Below are 17,440 nucleotides of genomic sequence, written 5' to 3'. Positions count from 1 at the left end.
ACAAGGCAGTAGTAATTAGGCACATAGGGCAAATACATCAATAATTAACCAAATTAATAAGCACGTACATTTGCCTTGGGCATTGTAGAGTCAATCACTAAGATTCCCTTAAATGTGGCAACTAATCACTCTATCTTAGATTCTACAGTAACTTGTATAAGTAGGTTAGATAACTTTTTAAATGCATGTTTGGTTTATTATTTGGTGATTGTTTCTGTTGAGAAAGAGGAGAAAGACACCATGCTCAATCAAAAGCTAGAATATAAAAAATACAATAGCCTATATGTTACAATTCCTTCCGTCTCTTTTAAACAGACATCAAAAATGCTGCTCATACATATAAAAAGAAACTGATGTTTGATTCACTATAGAAAAACAGTAAAGCAATATTTATAATATTTTACTATAAATGTTTAACAAAGCAACATTTCAAACAGATGGCATGAAATATCAAATATATCTATCTGTATCAGGCTTTCCATCTTTCCTTTTGTTCTGATAGTATTTTAAAATGCAGAGGAATATTGCTATATTCCAGAACATGTCACTGCCCTGACCCTACTACTACAACTGCACAAAAATAACTAAAGCATAGTGAGATGGAGTATTAAGTTCATGCCACATGAAATAAAACCTGTACAGCTACATCTAGGCCTAAAGTGAAGCTGGACTTTGACCCTTAATCGTTCATCTAGAGAAGAATACAGCTACAAAGAATATCAGTAAGTTACCTACCAGTGGTTAGGTAAGCACTACATTTGAATGTTGTCTAATCAGCTGCACATAAGCAGCAATGGCTCTGCTTGAAGAATACACAGGATGTCATCTATTGAATTATTTGAAAAATCCATAAAGGATCAGAGTCACCAATTCTAATATAGTAACTACATTTGCTCTAAGCAAGAAAGTAAATATATGACATTTGATAATAATTTGGTATTTTTCTTACTGTGTCTATACTAATCCAATCTCTGTGATATAACAACAGATAATTTTTAGTGATTTTTCAAAAGAAATTCATACTTGTGAAGATTTTTTTAGATGATAATTTTAAGATATACTAAAACTCCCCGGGTAAGGAAGAGGAGCCCCTTAATTTGCTTTTCCTTATGCTTTAGAATGAAAAGAAAATCAATAATGTTATTTAAAATCTTAAATGTTACTTTTGTTTTGGTTTGTTTCAGCTCCAATTAAATTCGCAGTTACGGACAATACCACACATCATGAAGCAAATAATGTACCCTTCAGAGCTTTGTATGCCACTACCTACAATATTACACATATGTATAAAAGCTACTGATTTCCATACACATACTAAAAAGGCAATTAAAATTAAAATAAAATATTCATTATATTTTACTGTAAATTTTTAACAAAGTAAAATTTCACTAAGAACCCAATTACCTTTTATAACAATTTTTAAAAATAAGTCATGGAAACAAAAACACGCTGACATCAGCAAATTACTCAAAAATAACCTTTTAGAATAAATTGTATGGTCAGCACACCTATTCTGTTTACATCTATACTAGAAACAATACAATGAGGTCCATTCATTATAAGATCCTAAATCATCAAGATTCAATTTTATGTACTAATCTTAAAGCAAAAAACACAGAAATTTACAAAAAGTTCAAGTAAATATTAAATCAACAGATGTGTCATCTGTATCTATTTCATACTGCATCATATTTTGCATATAGTTATTCATTAATTATATATAGAAAGTAAGAAAAGGGATATTTGTTTAAATATTCTCTTAAACATTTTGGCTAATAAACTTTTGCTGAATTTAGTATTATCTTGTTAAGATAACAGGGTGTACTAGTTAAATATTCTGGTAATCTTAATTTCTGGTTAATTTGTATATATACTGGACATGGATTACAAATGTTCAAAACAATGGAATAGCAGGATTAAGTGTACTGAATATAATAATAATAACTAAGTTATTTCAGGGACAGGCATTGTGTTACAGTGGGATAAGCCAGTTTCCAAGCTGGCATCCCATACCAGAGTGCCAGTTCAAGTCCCAGCTCTTTCACTTCCAATCCAGCTTTCTGCTGATGCAGGTTAGTGGGTAGGAATGATGGCCTAAGTGCTTAGGGACCTGCCATTCATATAGAAGACCCAGATGGAGTTTCTGGCTCCCTGGCTATGGCCTGGCCCAGCCCTGGCTGTTGTGGGCATTTGAGGAGTGAACCAACACAGAAAATAAATCAATCTCTCAACCGACAGAAAATCAATCAATCAATCAATCTCTCTTCCCCTCCTCTCTGTCACTCTGCCTTTCAAATAAATAAGTAACTCTTTAAAAAAAAAAAAAAAAAGTTAATTCATCATCACTCTCATGGATTCTCCAGGTAGAATACAATAAACATATATGAAAGCAATAGAAATTTTATAACATATTACCTGACTGCAAATAAAACTAAAGAAGTTGCTTACAGTTACCAAAAGCTCTGTTATTAAGAACCTGAAGTTGGATGCTGGGATGAAAGGGGGAAATATTTTGCTTGATCCAAGATAGAAACTGCTTTAACTCAGAAATTATTAACCGTGGGCATTGTGGCTTAGCAGGCTGAGCGCCACTGCCTGCGATGTCAGCATCCCATGGCCCAGCTGCTCCATTTCCAATCCAGTTCCCTGCTAATGTGCCTAGGAAAGCAGCAGAAGATGGTCCAAGTACTTGGGCTTCTGTACCAACATGGAAGACCCAGATGAAGCTCCTGGCTCCTGGCTTCAGCCTAGCCCAGCTCTGGTAGTTGTGGCCATTTGGGAAGTTAACCAGCAGATGGAAGACATCTTCTCCCTCTCTCTTCCTCTCCCTGTAACTCTTCCTTTCAAATAAATAAGTAAATCTTTTTCAAAAAAAAAAAAGAAATTATTATTGAAAAGCAGTTCTCATAAAGCAACTCCATCAAAGCATATGATTTTTATTCCATAAATACAACCTATCATTCAAATAGAGAAGGCAACAGAACAATATAAACCTATATAACCATGTTATTTTAGCATCTAGGAATTCTCAGTAGACAACAGATGATAGGGAATGCAGAGAAAGACTTCAGGTATAGCCAGGTTCATGAGTGTGTAACCTGCACAATTGCACAGGGCCTGCACTTAGAAGGCCTGATGCTTGGTTTAGTCTTCTGCTGTCACAGCCTTGAAAGTCTTATTTTTTTTTTTTTTTTTTTGACAGGCAGAGTGGACAGTGAGAGAGAGACAGAGAGAAAGGTATTCCTTTTTGCCGTTGGTTCACCCTCCAATGGCTGCTGCGGACGGCATATCTCACTGATCCGAAGCCAGGAGCCAGGTGCTTCTTCTCCTGGTCTCCCATGGGGTGCAGGGACCAAGGACTTGGGCCATCCTCCACTGCCTTCCCAGGCCATAGCAGAGAGCTGGCCTGGAAGAGGGGCAACCGGGACAGAATCCAGCGCCCCAACTGGGACTAGAACCCAGTGTGCCGGCGCCGCAAGGCGGAGGATTAGCCTGTTAAGCCACGGCGCCGGCTGAAAGTCTTATCTTTTGAACAAGTGATCTTGAATGTCTTTTTGTACTAGTTGCTACTATGTAGCCAGTCCTGTGCCCAAGGAAGTCTTCACTGACTCCCTGAATAGTTCAAACACTCCATCACAAACTCATATATAGCATGCACACCCCTTTGCACCACTTATTGCAGTCAATATTTTGACATCTTTGAGTAAACTATTTGATTGTTTATCTCCTAAGCTAGAAAATAAGCATCAAGAATCTAGGATTTGTTTGATTTTGCTTACCATCTCATCCCTAAAACCTAGCATATAAAAAACAATCAGTAAATGTTGCCTGAATGTTTGTTTTTATATTGCCACCAACATTATTGTTATTACTCAGTACCATTTAGGCTAAGATTGCAGCAGGGAATATAAGCAAACTGCATGGCAAAACATAAAAATAACTTTACCCAGACAACTTCAATACTACAACTAACGATATAACTCTAAAAATATTAAAGAGCTACGTAGAAATAGTTAGAACTTGAATTTCAATTTATTTTTTAGCTCTTTGTGCTTTATTTTTTAGTCTATATTTTATAATGTACAGGACACATTAGCTCAGCAATTAACCAACATGATTTCCAGATCTATTTGAGCCTGTATGTTCAAATATTCTATTAATGGGGACATGAGGTTTTAGAATATGGTGATCCCAAGAAAGAATTTGACCTAGTGGGGAAGCTGCCTGCACCCCACATGTGAGTACCTGGGTTGGATTCCCAGTTCTGGCTTCTGACTCTAGCTTCCTGCCAATGCAGACTGCAGAAGGCAACAGGATGGTACAATCAAGTGGGTTCCTGCCACCCACATGGGAGATCTGGATAGGGTTCCCAGACCTGGAGGGAACTGCAGGCTCCTGTCTTCAGCTGGTGTGCCCATTTGGGGAGTAAGCCCATAGACGGAAGCATGTGCTTGCTCTCCCTGCATCTCCCTCTCTTTCTGACTCAAATAAAAAAATAAAAATTGTCCTTGTTTTAGTGTCATAAGATGTGGGAAAGGGAATCATGAGATGGGTTGTCAGATGGTTAAGGACCTTGATGATTAAGCTTAGGCGTGTACAGCAGTAATATCTGATGAACACTATATATTTGATATAAAACATCAAATAGATTTCCAGTTTTAGGGTTAGGGCATAGGTTAAAAAAAAACAAAAGCATAGCTAATTTAGATATTTTTTCCCTGTACTTCAAAGGATTGTCCTGCATACTACAGGGTGCAAACACTTCACCACATATTGGAGAATATATTTTAATAAAACTCTTTATTTGAAGTTTTATCAGGGAACATAGCCAGACATGTACTCCTCTCTCCTTGTGAAATCATCTTTTTTAATGAAGGGGAAAAGCTTAGGGAGAAATACATACGAATTATTCAGGAGAATGGGGATCCCTCCCTCTCTACCTACTGTATGCAACCTGAGTACTTCAGATTCCCCAATGTACTTCATACTTTCTCACCTTCATGATTTTGCTCAAACTATTCCCCTTAATCCAGAATACACTACTTCATTGCTACATGCCCAAGCTTTATAGCTTTTCCAAGACAATGTTTAAATGCCACCTCCATCAAGAAAGTTTCTATAACTAATCCAATTTGTCCCTTACTTGTTCTGTACATAGTAGTCTGCACTTGTCTTATGATGAATGATATTTTCTACTCTATCATATTGTTGCATCAATATTTTCTATTTCTTGGAGGTAAAGTCCTAAGATGTGTAAATTTCCTGTAGTCCTTAGGTTATATATTAAAATATTGGCTTCTCAGTTGCTCCAAAGTGAAGATAACATTTACATTAATATATGCTAAAATATGAAATTCAAATTAATCAAGATTTCAACTTTTTTCTCAAGTATTATCTAAAACTAATATTTTTATTACAATAGTTTCAAATTAAAACTATCTACATCTCAGAAGTCAATTCTTTCACAATAAAGAAATGGCTATATCATTTTCATACCAAGGCAGTGAAAGTTAGTTTCTACTAACTCTTAAGATACTCTTGGTAACCTATATTAACTCACACTTTAAAACTAGAATTACTATTCTAATAGTATTCCCTACCAAAAGATACATTAAATTTTTGTCATTTTGTGAGCCCGCGCCGCGGCTCAATAGGCTAATCCTCCACCTTGCGGCGCCGGCACACCGGGTTCTAGTCCCGGTTGGGGAGCCGGATTCTGTCCCGGTTGCCCCTCTTCCAGGCCAGCTCTCTGCTGTGGCCAGGGAGTGCAGTGGAGGATGGCCCAAGTCCTTGGGCCCTGCACTCCATAGGAGACCAGGATAAGCACCTGGCTCCTGGTTTCGGATCAGCGCGGTGCGCTGGCTGCAGCGGCCATTGGAGGGTGAACCAATGGCAAAGGAAGACCTTTCTCTCTGTCTCTCTCTCTCACTGTCCACTCTGCCTGTCAAAAAAAAAAAGAAAGAAAAAAAAATTTTGTCATTTTGTAAAGAAAGAATATTTCTTTTTTTTTTTTTTTTTTTGACAGGCAGAGTGGACAGTGAGAGAGAGAGACAGAGAGAAAGGTCTTCCTTTTGCCGTTGGTTCACCCTCCAACGGCCGCCGCGGTAGGCCGGCGCACCGCGCTGTTCCGATGGCAGGAGCCAGGTGCTTCTCCTGGTCTCCCATGGGGTGCAGGACCCAAGGACTTGGGCCATCCTCCACTGCACTCCCTAGCCACAGCGGAGAGCTGGCCTGGAAGAGGGGCAACCGGGACAGGATCGGTGCCCCGACCGGGACTAGAACCTGGTGTGCCGGCGCCGCAAGGCGGAGGATTAGCCTAGTGAGCCGCGGCGCCAGCAAGAAAGAATATTTCTTATTTTATAGCTACAAAGAGTACATATAAATAAAGCAAATATCATAGAACCTCATAATTAAGCACATATCCAATTAATATTATTAAAAATCTAGTTAGCCCTTTTCCTACTTTTCCATTTTATTCAAGCCCAGGTCTTGATTAATTTACATTTATTGTCTTCTTTAAAAGACAGGAACAAAAAAAGATGTCTATAAAAGTTTCAATTTGGGGCCAGTGCTGTGGCACGGCAGGATAAGTGACAGTTCACAATGCCAGCATCCTATATTGGAGTGCCAATTTGAGTCCCAGTTGCTCTGTTCCTGATCCAGAAGTGAAAGAAGGCCCAAGCGCTTAGAATGAATTTCTGGCTCCTGGCTTCAGCCTAGCCCAGCCCCTACCTATTGTGTCACTTGGTAAGTGAATCACTAGATGAAGACCAATCTACCTTTCTCTCTCTCTCTCTTTCTCTCTCGTCACTCTTTCAAAGAAATGAATTTTTTAAAAAGTTGCAATCTGGCCGGCGCCATGGCTCAATAGGCTAATCCTCCGCCTTGTGGCGCCAGCACACCGGGTTCTAGTCCCGGTCGGGGCACCGGATTCTGTCCCGGTTGCCCCTCTTCCAGGCCAGCTCTCTGCTGTGGCCAGGGAGTGCAGTGGAGGATGGCCCAAGTCCTTGGGCCCTGTACCCCATGGGAGACCAGGAGAAGAAGCACCTGGCTCCTGGCTTCGGATCAGCGCGGTGTGCCAGCCACAGCGGCCATTGGAGGGTTAATCAACAGAAAAAGGAAGACCTTTCTCTCTCTCTTTCTCACTGTCCACTCTGCCTGTCAAAAAAAAAAAGAGTTGCAATCTTTAAGTGAGGAGTTTTTCTTTTTTAGTCCAAATGAGTATTTCTTAAATGTTTCAAAGAAACTTCTACTCTTACAAGTATTTATATTAAAGGCAAAAAAAGTAAAGCTAAAAAGAAAGAAAACATACTCTTGGGTCTTTGAAAGTCATAGATAAGATAAATAAATCATAACAAAATAAATTTTAGATATGCAGACAAGATAAAGCAACACTCACAACCCAAAAGAACATATATTTGCTTCTCATTCATTTTGACTAACTATATGCTATCTATCTTCCAGCTTTACTAACCAATTCCATATAATAAAAAAAAATTCTTTACTATTAATCCGTGATAATTTTTAGTGAAACGACTGCTGGTCAATAAATTCTCTCTCTCTCTCTCTTTCTCTCTCTCTCTCTCTCTCTCTCTCTCTCACACACACACACACACACACACACACACGGGTCTCTTAAAGGCTTTATATGCTACTTGCAGTATTCTCTTTGTATATCTAGGTGATAAGGTCATTAGTGCAAATAATTGATCTATCCCATTCAACTCAAGGTATTTCACAATGTGAAAGTACTGTGACCTAATAAACAAGTCTAATTCCAAAGTCTACCTCTTGAAGATCTAAGCTAAAGGAACAAGAGAAGGGCCATGAAAAGAGACGCCCAATGCTGCTGGGTTGTGTGTATGTGTGTTTTTTTTCTTAAGTTTTGCATTCTTAACATACAACATGACTCCTACAGCTTATGAATGTAGGTGAAGACATAATTTGTAGGATAATAGGCACTAATATTACATGCTGCCTCAGTTCTGTCATTTTTCCAATCCATCAAATTGATTAATGCTGTAATAACTCTATACAAACCTATCATTTGTGCACTAATGAAGTCAAACTCAGTTTATCCTTAGGCAACTAGATTCCAAACTAGATTCATAGATGTCACCTCTTCATCCCAGCAAGACTATTTAGACAGTGTTAAATAAAAGGAGTAGCAAACATGTATACTCTGTCTCCAGATTTGGATGGCTTTCTGCCAGAGGTGTAAACACAAATACTACTAATATAACAAAATGCTCACAGAGCATTTGGCAGCTCTTAAACATGGACAAGTTACTGCAAGACACATAGAGAAAAGGGGGAAATAAATTTGCTAATTTGACACTGATGACTGCAGTGATATCAATATAGACACTAAATGTAAACCCAACAAGTTTTGGGAAATGATGATATGAAGGTTTTGTTAAAAATAGATTTCTAAGACATTTAGACTTAAAATATGATCAAATGGGACTTTATAAAAACTGGAATTGTAATGACTGTGTACAAGATTCAACAGCAATTCCACCTGCAAACTACAGTGCAAATCAAAGAACACTACATATCTAATAATGATCATGAAATAATTATGCCCCCTGAGCTACTGTTTCATAGAGAATGTTTAATGACATTATACTGGATTAATAAGCAGGAAGTGACTCTTCCCACAAAAGAAGTTTAAAACCATTTTCCCATCACCTCAACAAATATCAGTGTTCATGTCAGAGAATGAGAAAGTACAGTCACACAGTCCTTTCCATAGACCTGAAATACAGGCAGGCAGCAGCTGTGTAGCAAGTGGCAACGCTGCTTACACAACACATTGCAACAAGTGCAGACACAAAGATTAAAATAAGCACCCTTGAAGCAAGACCCCAATATTCTTGGACAGACTAGACAAGTATAAGACACAAACACAAAAGGATTCCCAAACTCTGGAAGAAGATTTTTCTGAAAGAAGATTCAGACCAAAACTATTCCCTTGGCTACAAGTTATCTTAACTCCTTAGGAAAAAGAAACTTGTTGCAGATATGAGAACCTACTGTGTATCTTTTATTGCTTGTTACCTACAGATATATATGGCAATTCTTTCAGAAAGTAAATTTAGATACAATGTACAAATCAGCTTTATCAACACTTCAATAAATATTTACTGCATATAATGTGCCACATACCATTCTAAGCACTAAAGATACAATTATAAAGAAAACCAAGTAACTACCATGGGTCTTATCTCTGTATTTGTTACTTCTATATTGTCTTAAGTTAAAATCTCCAACAAATACTGAAGTCTATCTCACTATAATAAATATTATCTGGCATGCCTATAACAAGTATTGATTCTGTTGGGCTATGTGTTACATAAGGACTAAGAAAAAATTATACGTACCAGTACATGATCTCCAAAATGCCAAACTAATGCCAATTTACTGAACTATGGCAAATAATATTTCACAAATCACTCAATATCTCCAACCAATGACTTATTTGGAATAAGTGGTAAACAAAAGATTAAAATGACCCGAAGTGAGTCAGACACTGAATAATACAGTATAATTAATACTCAAGACAGATGGGTCATAATACGCTACCATTATGGAAGAAGGTGGAAACCAATACAGATTGAAAATGTAGGACTGATGGAGGGCAGAATTTTACCTCACAACCAAAGTTTGAGCCTAAATAAAAGTAAAGAATAATGGGAATTTATCTCCTTCAGTTCAAACACTACCTAGACTTCTATTTAGGCAGAGGATTATGATGATGATGATGATGATGATTAGCAATTAATATTACTCAACATGGGGCTGACGCTGTGGTACAGCTGGTAAAGCTTCCGCCTGCAGTGCAGCCATTCAATATGGGTGCCAGTTCGAGTCCCAGCCACCATTTCCAATCCAGCTCTCTGCTACGGCCTGGTGAAGCAGTAGAAGATAGCCCAAGTGCTTGGGCCCCTGCACCCACGTGGGGGACCTGGAAGAAGCTCCTGGCTCCTGGCTTCAGATCAGTACACCTCTGGCTATTGTGGCCATTTAGGGAGTGAGCCAGCAGATGGAAGACCTCTTTCTCCCTCTCTGCCTCTGCCTCTCTGTAACTCTTTCAAATAAACAAATAAATCTTTTTTTAAAAATTGCTCAAGCTTGGCCGGCGCCGTGGCTTAACAGGCTAATCCTCCACCTTGCGGCGCCGGCACACTGGGTTCTAGTCCCGGTTGGGGCACCGGATGCTATCCCGGTTGCCCCTCTTCCAGGCCAGCTCTCTGCTATGGCCCAGGAAGGCAGTGGAGGATGGCCCAAGTCCTTGGGCCCTGCAACCGCATGGGAGACCAGGAGAAGCACCTGGCTCCTGGCTTTGGATCATTGCTATGCGCCGGCTGCAGCGGCCATTGGAGGGTGAACCAATGGCAAAAAGGAAGACCTTTCTCTCTGTCTCTCTCTCACTATCCACTCTGCCTGTCAAAAAATAAAAATTAAAAAAAAAATTTAAAAAAAGAAGTGTTTCCTTAAAAAAAAAAAATTGCTCAAGCTCCATATAGACTATATCCATAATACATAAAGAACTCTTACAACCCAATAATAAAAAGGAAATATAACCCAAATTTTTAAACTATGCAAAGGATATGAATAGACAATTCTCCAAAGGAGATATATATGAATGGCCAACAAGCACATAAAAAGACATTCAATGTCATCAGGGAAATGCAAATCAAAACCACAGTGAGATAACACTTCACATCCACTTGGAAGACTAAAATCAACAGACAGTTAATAAAAAATATATAGAAGCTGTAAAGAAATCAGAAATTGTACACTTTGCTGGTGAAACTATAAAAAGTTTGTCCATTTCGCCAAATGTTATATAGAGAATTATCTTATGTGACCCAGTAATTCCACTGCTGGTATTCATCCAGAAAAAAATGAAAACATATATCCACAACAAGACTTATAATGCACAAGTCAAAAAGTGGAAGCAACTCAAATGTCCATCAGCTGGTGAATGGTTAAGCAAACTGTAGTAAATACATACAACGGATTACTACTCACAGCAGTAAGAAGTAATGAAGTACTGTGAGGGCAAACTGTTGAAATCTTTATATATACTAAACTGATTTTCTGTATATAAAGAGAATTGAAAATGAATCTTGATGTGAATGGAAGGGGAGAGAGAGCGGGAAAGGGGAGGGTTGCGGGTGGGAGGGAAGTTATGGGGGGTGGGGGGAAGCCATTGTAATCCATAAGCTGTACTTTGGAAATTTATATTCATTAAATAAAAGCTTTAAAAAAATAAAAATAAATAAATTAAAAAAAGAAGTAATGAAGTACTGACACATGTTACAACATGGATGAACTTCAAAAGCATTTTGTCCAATGAAAAAGTCAGTCACAAAGAAAACACATTGTATGATTCTATGTATATGATATGTCCAAAACTAGCAAATCTACAGATAGAAAAACAATGATTAATGATTAACAGTTGATCCAGGTGAGAGTGGGACATGACTGTACATGAGCTGTTTGTATTGGAACTGGTGGAAATCTATAATTAGATTGTGGTGATAGTCATAAAAGTATGTAAATGTAATTTAAAAATCATCAAACTGTACACTTGAAAAGGGTGTGTAAATTATACCTCAGTAAAGCTGAGATAATAGAAAATTATGAAAGACTTACTGTACTTACTGCACACTTAATACATATTAAGTGCTTAACACATATTAACTGGCCGGCGCCACGGCTCAATAGGCTAATCCTCCGCCTAGCGGCACCGGCACACCAGGTTCTAGTCCTGGTCGGGGCACCAGATTCTGTCCCGGTTGCCCCTCTTCCAGGCCAGCTCTCTGCTGTGGCCAGGGAGTGCAGTGGAGGATGGCCCAAGTGCTTGGGCGCTGCACCCCATGGGAGACCAGGAGAAGCACCTGGCTCCTGCCTTCGGATCAGCACGGTGCGCCGGCCGCAGTGCGCCAGCCGCAGCAGCCATTGGAGGGTGAACCAACAGCAAAAGGAAGACCTTTCTCTCTGTCTCTCTCACTGTCCACTCTGTCTGGCAAAAAAAAAAAAAAAAATACATATTAACTATCTCTCAACAACTTCACAAGGTAGACACTATTATTACTATCCATTTTACAATAAGAAAACTGAGGCATAAAAGTAAGTAACTTGTCCAAAGTCATGATGTTAGTGACAATAGCCAGGATTTGAACTCAAGTACTCTGGCTCCAGTCAGTGAACACACAACTAAATTAGCTACCCTCTTGCAGAGCTCATAAATAAGCATTCTTGTGTAATCATTATTAGAATTAAGGCCATTATTAGTATCCTCCAAGGATAGTTCTCCATCCTTGGAGTGTAAGAATCTCCTCAGTAAAGATATCTATTTCCATCAAACCTAGGCTGAAAAATTCTGAGACCACAGTGATGAGGACTAAAAATCTTCAACTGCAACAAGCTGGCAACTCTGCTAAATCTATGAACACCATACACACACTGTTCTTGTTCTTTTTGTCTCTTTCATTCATTTAGCTCACAGAAAGTAGTGGCAAGCATTGGTATAGAATAATTTTATTCAAGAAGATTTCTGACCATCTTACTCAAGTAGACATGGCTATTTATATGTGAATATAGCTTAAAGCCAACTTTTAAAACACACCTTAGTAATAATGTTGCAATATTATAATGTTCAAGAATAAGCTTTTTTTATATCTTAATTCCAAGGCTTATTCAGTTATTTTTTTTTCATTTTTTAAATTTATTTAAAGTGGACAAATTTCATGTATCTCATATATACAGATTTAGGAGTATAGTGATATTTACCATGCTTCCCTCCCTCCCTCCCTCTTCTTTCCTTTTTTATTCTTTAATTTTTACAATTACTTACTTTCAGTTTATTTTATAATCATAAGCTTAAACCTCCACTAAGTAAAGAATTCAACAAACAGTAAGAAGAAAAAAATACTGTTCCTCAACATTAGAGACAAAGGCTATAAACAATCATCAAATCTTAAAATGTCAATTTTGCTCATATACATTACACTTTTTATACTCTATTAGTTACCACAATTCAGGGAAAACATGATATTTGTCTGGTATTGGCTTATTTCTCTAAGCATAATGGTTTTCAGTTGCATCCATTTTGTCATGAAAGACAGGATTTCATTTTTTTTACTGCTGAATAGTATTCCATAGTGTATATATACAATATTTGCTTTATCCAGTCATCAGTTGATAGACATCTGGATTGATTCCATATCTTAGCTATTGTGAATTCAGCTGCAATAAACATGGTGTACAGTAACTCTTTCATATGCTGGTTTCATTGGGTAAATTTCCAAGAGTGGGATGGCTGGGCCATATGATAGATCTATTTTGATTTTGGAGGAATCTCCATACTGTCTTTGACAATGCTGTGCTAGTTTATATTTCCACCAACAGTGTATTAAGGTACCTTTCGACCCACATCTTCACCAGAATTTATTGTTGATTTCTGTATGAGATGAAATCTCATCATGGTTTTTATTTGCATTGCCCTGATGGCTAGTGATCCAACGCATTTTTTCATGTGTCTGTTAGCCATTTGAATTTCATCTTTTGAAAGTGCCTGTTCAAGTCCTTTGCCCATTTCTTAAGGATGTTTGTTTTGTTGTTAAGCCTTCAAGATTAATGAACTAAGGCCATACTTATTTCAGAACAAAAGTGGTTAAATGACAGTTTTTCTATTAGATATAATCAGTAAGAAAAATAAAAATAATTAATTGCAATACTTGAACACAGGCCATCAGAATCTATCTATGTGAAACTAAAGATTAGTTTCAAAATGGTATTCAAGGATCAATTTCATAAAACTGACAAGCTTCTAGAGGTTAACAAGGATCAAGAAAACAGGCTAAGGTAAACACAGTTCAATTTACAACCTTGCAATCTTTCAAGTAAGTGCATATGTGTCATGTTCTCAAATGGAATTGTTTAGACTTTGTCAAACTATAAAAATGACCCATGATTTTTCATTAATATCCAACAAGCAGGCCAACTACATATGATTATTATGAACTAACAGATATGACCTTGCAGCTAGGACTCAAAATTTGAATTTTTTAAAATGGTAATCTGAAATTCAAAAAAGAAAAGGAAGCGCCGATTCTGTCTGAGGTTTTCTCAGAAACAGAAATGAATGAGATCAATAACAGAGCTACACAAAAACAGATGGTTAAGATTAAAAGTATAATATCTAGCCAAAAGAACAGAAATAAGAAAATGACACCACATAACTATCAGACCTCAATAATGTTAACCTTCAAAGTGCAATAGTTCTCTAAATCTAATCCTAGAAAATGGAAAACAGTAATCTTCAAAGAAAGGAGTTCTCCCCACTATTTTAAACCAAATACAATATGGGTAGTAACAGCACCTATTTTTAAATATTTTAACATGTGCTCACTGTTCTAATCATGTCACATGCACTTGCTGTCTCACCAAATAACACCCCATACCCTCATCTCTCATTCCATCCAACTAGCTATGACCCTTTAGGGTTACCTATATTGTCTTTATACCTCCTGAAATCTTGGCAGAACTTCAAGATATTCCAAGAAAAAAATAATTTTAACAAGTAATAAAATAACATAGCCTGACTATCACAGAATTCCATAACAAAAATGGAAACAGAAGTAACAAATCCTCAGATTTCTCCAAAAAGTAATAAAGATTTAACTGAACAGGTTAATTAAACATCCAGAATTTATCACAGACTACAATAAAAAGACAAAGATGAATATAAAATTGTATTGCCTTTTAGGATCTAAGTTTATTGCATGAGAAGAGGGGATGACTGAGATACACAAAACCATTAACAATCAGTGAATGTAAGTGGTGCCAGGAAAAAACAGAGATCTTGGAATCAGACATAGTTGGATTCCTTTCCCAATTCTACAACTTAACTGTCTGATTGAACATGACCAAATTGCTTAACTTCTTCTTGCATCAGCACACAGTAAAAGGAAGAAATACTAACTATACTCAAAGAATAAACAAACTATAAGTGCCCTATACAGTCCCCAGTTCACAGAATACATTTAAGCAGTAACTATTATTAGGCCAGAAGTGTGCACAAAGCATTACAGGAATGCTCAAAAAAAATATGCTTGAGGAAGACAAGAAAGAATTCACAAGAGAAGATGAAATTTGAATTGAGTCCAAAAAATAATCAGAAGCATGCCAGATGGAAAGTGAGCAGCAGGGAGAGGAGTTGAGATGTTTACCAAAACCTAACATCTCTGATTCAGCTTGAGGAAAGGGAAATAACATGCTAGGCAAGGCTTCCTAGACTAGCATTCTTTGCACAGATTTCTATTACAGAATAGAACACTTCAAATTGAAATTACCAGGGCCAGCGCTGTGGCATAGTGGGTTAATGCTCTGGCTTGAAGTGCCAGCATCCCATATGGGCACCAGTTCTAGTCCCGGCTGCTCCTCTTCAGATCCAGCTCTCTGCCATGACCTGGGAAAGCAGTAGAAGATGGCCCAAGTCCTTGGGCCCCTGCACCCACGTGGGAGACCCGGAAGAAGCTCCTGGCTCCTGGCTTCAGATCAGCGCAGCTCTGGTAATTGCGGCTATCTAGGGAGTGAACCATCGGATGAAAGACCTCTCTCTCTCTGTCTCTACCTCTCTCTGTAACTCTGTCTTTCAAATAAATAAAAATAAATCTTTTTAAAAAATTGAAATTATCTATTTCAATAGATGTTTGTCCTACACAGGAATATAGGTATCCCCATGTTTATTGAAGCTCAATTCACAATAGCCAAGACACAGAATCAACCCAAATGCCTATCAACTGAAGACTGGATAAAGAAATAATGGGGTTTGTACACTATGGAATATTACACAACAATAGAAAATGGAATCCAGTCATTTAAAACAAAATGGATCAATCAGAAAACATCACACTTAGTGAAATAAGATAGTCCCAAAGGGACATATACCACATGTTCTCCCTGACCTGTGATAACTAATAGAGCACCTAAAAGGCAATCTGTAGAAGTGCAACTGACACTTCAAAAAGCAATGACTTGAACAGCCCTTGTCTTCACTGTTAAGTTTTTTTTATACATACTATTTGTTGAACTCTTTACTTAACATAGAGTTGAACATATGTGTATAAAGTCAATTGAAAATAGATCTCAGTAAAAAATAAAAGTCAAAAATAAGATCTCAGTAAAAAATAAGAGAGAGAGGAGGAATAGAGGTTGGGAGTATGGGTAGGAGGGTGGGCATAGTGGGAAGAATCACCATGTTCCTAAAGTTGTAATTATGAAGTGTATAAAGTTTGTAACTGCAAAGCTGTATAGTTCTGCATACACTCCTATGGACTTCTAAGGGTACAGTTTAAAAACTTGCCATGGGACCCCAAATCCGCTTAAGCTAGGTGGTAAAAATACCATCTTAAGTGTTAAAGTGATCATCATATGGATAGGATTCATTGTCTGGTAATAACAATAGATAGAACTAAAAAGGAGTGAATGCTCCAACATGGGAAGCAGACACACAGAATGACAACCACTTTAAATAGCACTCTGACCTCAAAATCAGCCGTAAAGGCATTCTGGACTGGCTGAAAGGTTCAGGAAAGCACTTCAGGCATGGAACGCCAACACACTATGGCAAAAAATGTTCTACATGAAAGACCTTGGTGGGTAAGACCCCACTGGAAAGAAATGGTCATCAAAGAAGGAGGTTCTTTTCTCTGAAGTGAGGAGAGAACTTTGACTTTGCTTATGGCCTTGTCTAAATACTGATGAAGTCTGTGGATTCAAAAGGCTTCCATATCCTAGGCAGCTCACACCAAGAGCCTTGGGTGATCACTGACATCATATATAAGAGTATTAATTGTTAAACTAACAACAGGAGTCACTGTACGCTAACTTCCCATGCAGGATCTCTGGTCTTAGAGTTGTATTATAATTATGTCTAAGTGCTTTAGTGCTTCTTTAAAGTTAATTAAGATTCTAAAAAAAAAAAGTGAAATTAACTTCAAGATGTAATGACTTTGAACAGCCCTTGTCTTGACTGTTAAAGAACAGTTTTTTGGGGTTTGGTTTGGTTTCGGTTCTTTAATGCAAATTGTTGAACTCTTTACTTAGTATAGAGTTGGTCTTCTGTGTATAAAGTTAATGGAAAATGGATCTTAGTGAAGAATTGTACTGATAATGGGAGAGGGAGGAGGGGGGTGGAAGAGTGGGTGTGAGGGTGAATATGATGAGAAGAATCGTTATATTCCTAAAGTTCTACTTATGAAATGCATGAAGTTTGTATTCCTTAAATAAAAGGTTTCTTGCGGGGGCGGGGGGGAGCGATAAATAGTTATTAAAAAAAAAGAGAATATAGAAAGTAGAGCAAGATGGCAGAATAGGAAGGGAGCACATTGATAGTCCAGGAAGAGACAGTTTAATAAAAGTG

General features: G+C 37.7%; 1 protein-coding gene across 1 annotated transcript in view; it reads right to left on the bottom strand.

Moving 5' to 3' along the window:
- Window positions 1-17,440, bottom strand: part of MTX2 (metaxin 2) — a 78,118-nt gene that overhangs the window by 39,734 nt on the left and 20,944 nt on the right. The window lies entirely within an intron of this gene.

The sequence above is a fragment of the Lepus europaeus genome, chromosome 1 (genome assembly GCF_033115175.1).
Source record: "Lepus europaeus isolate LE1 chromosome 1, mLepTim1.pri, whole genome shotgun sequence".
Taxonomy (NCBI): domain Eukaryota; kingdom Metazoa; phylum Chordata; class Mammalia; order Lagomorpha; family Leporidae; genus Lepus; species Lepus europaeus.
The sequence above is the reverse complement of the archived record's forward strand: the minus strand, read 5'-3'. Positions and strand labels throughout refer to the sequence as shown.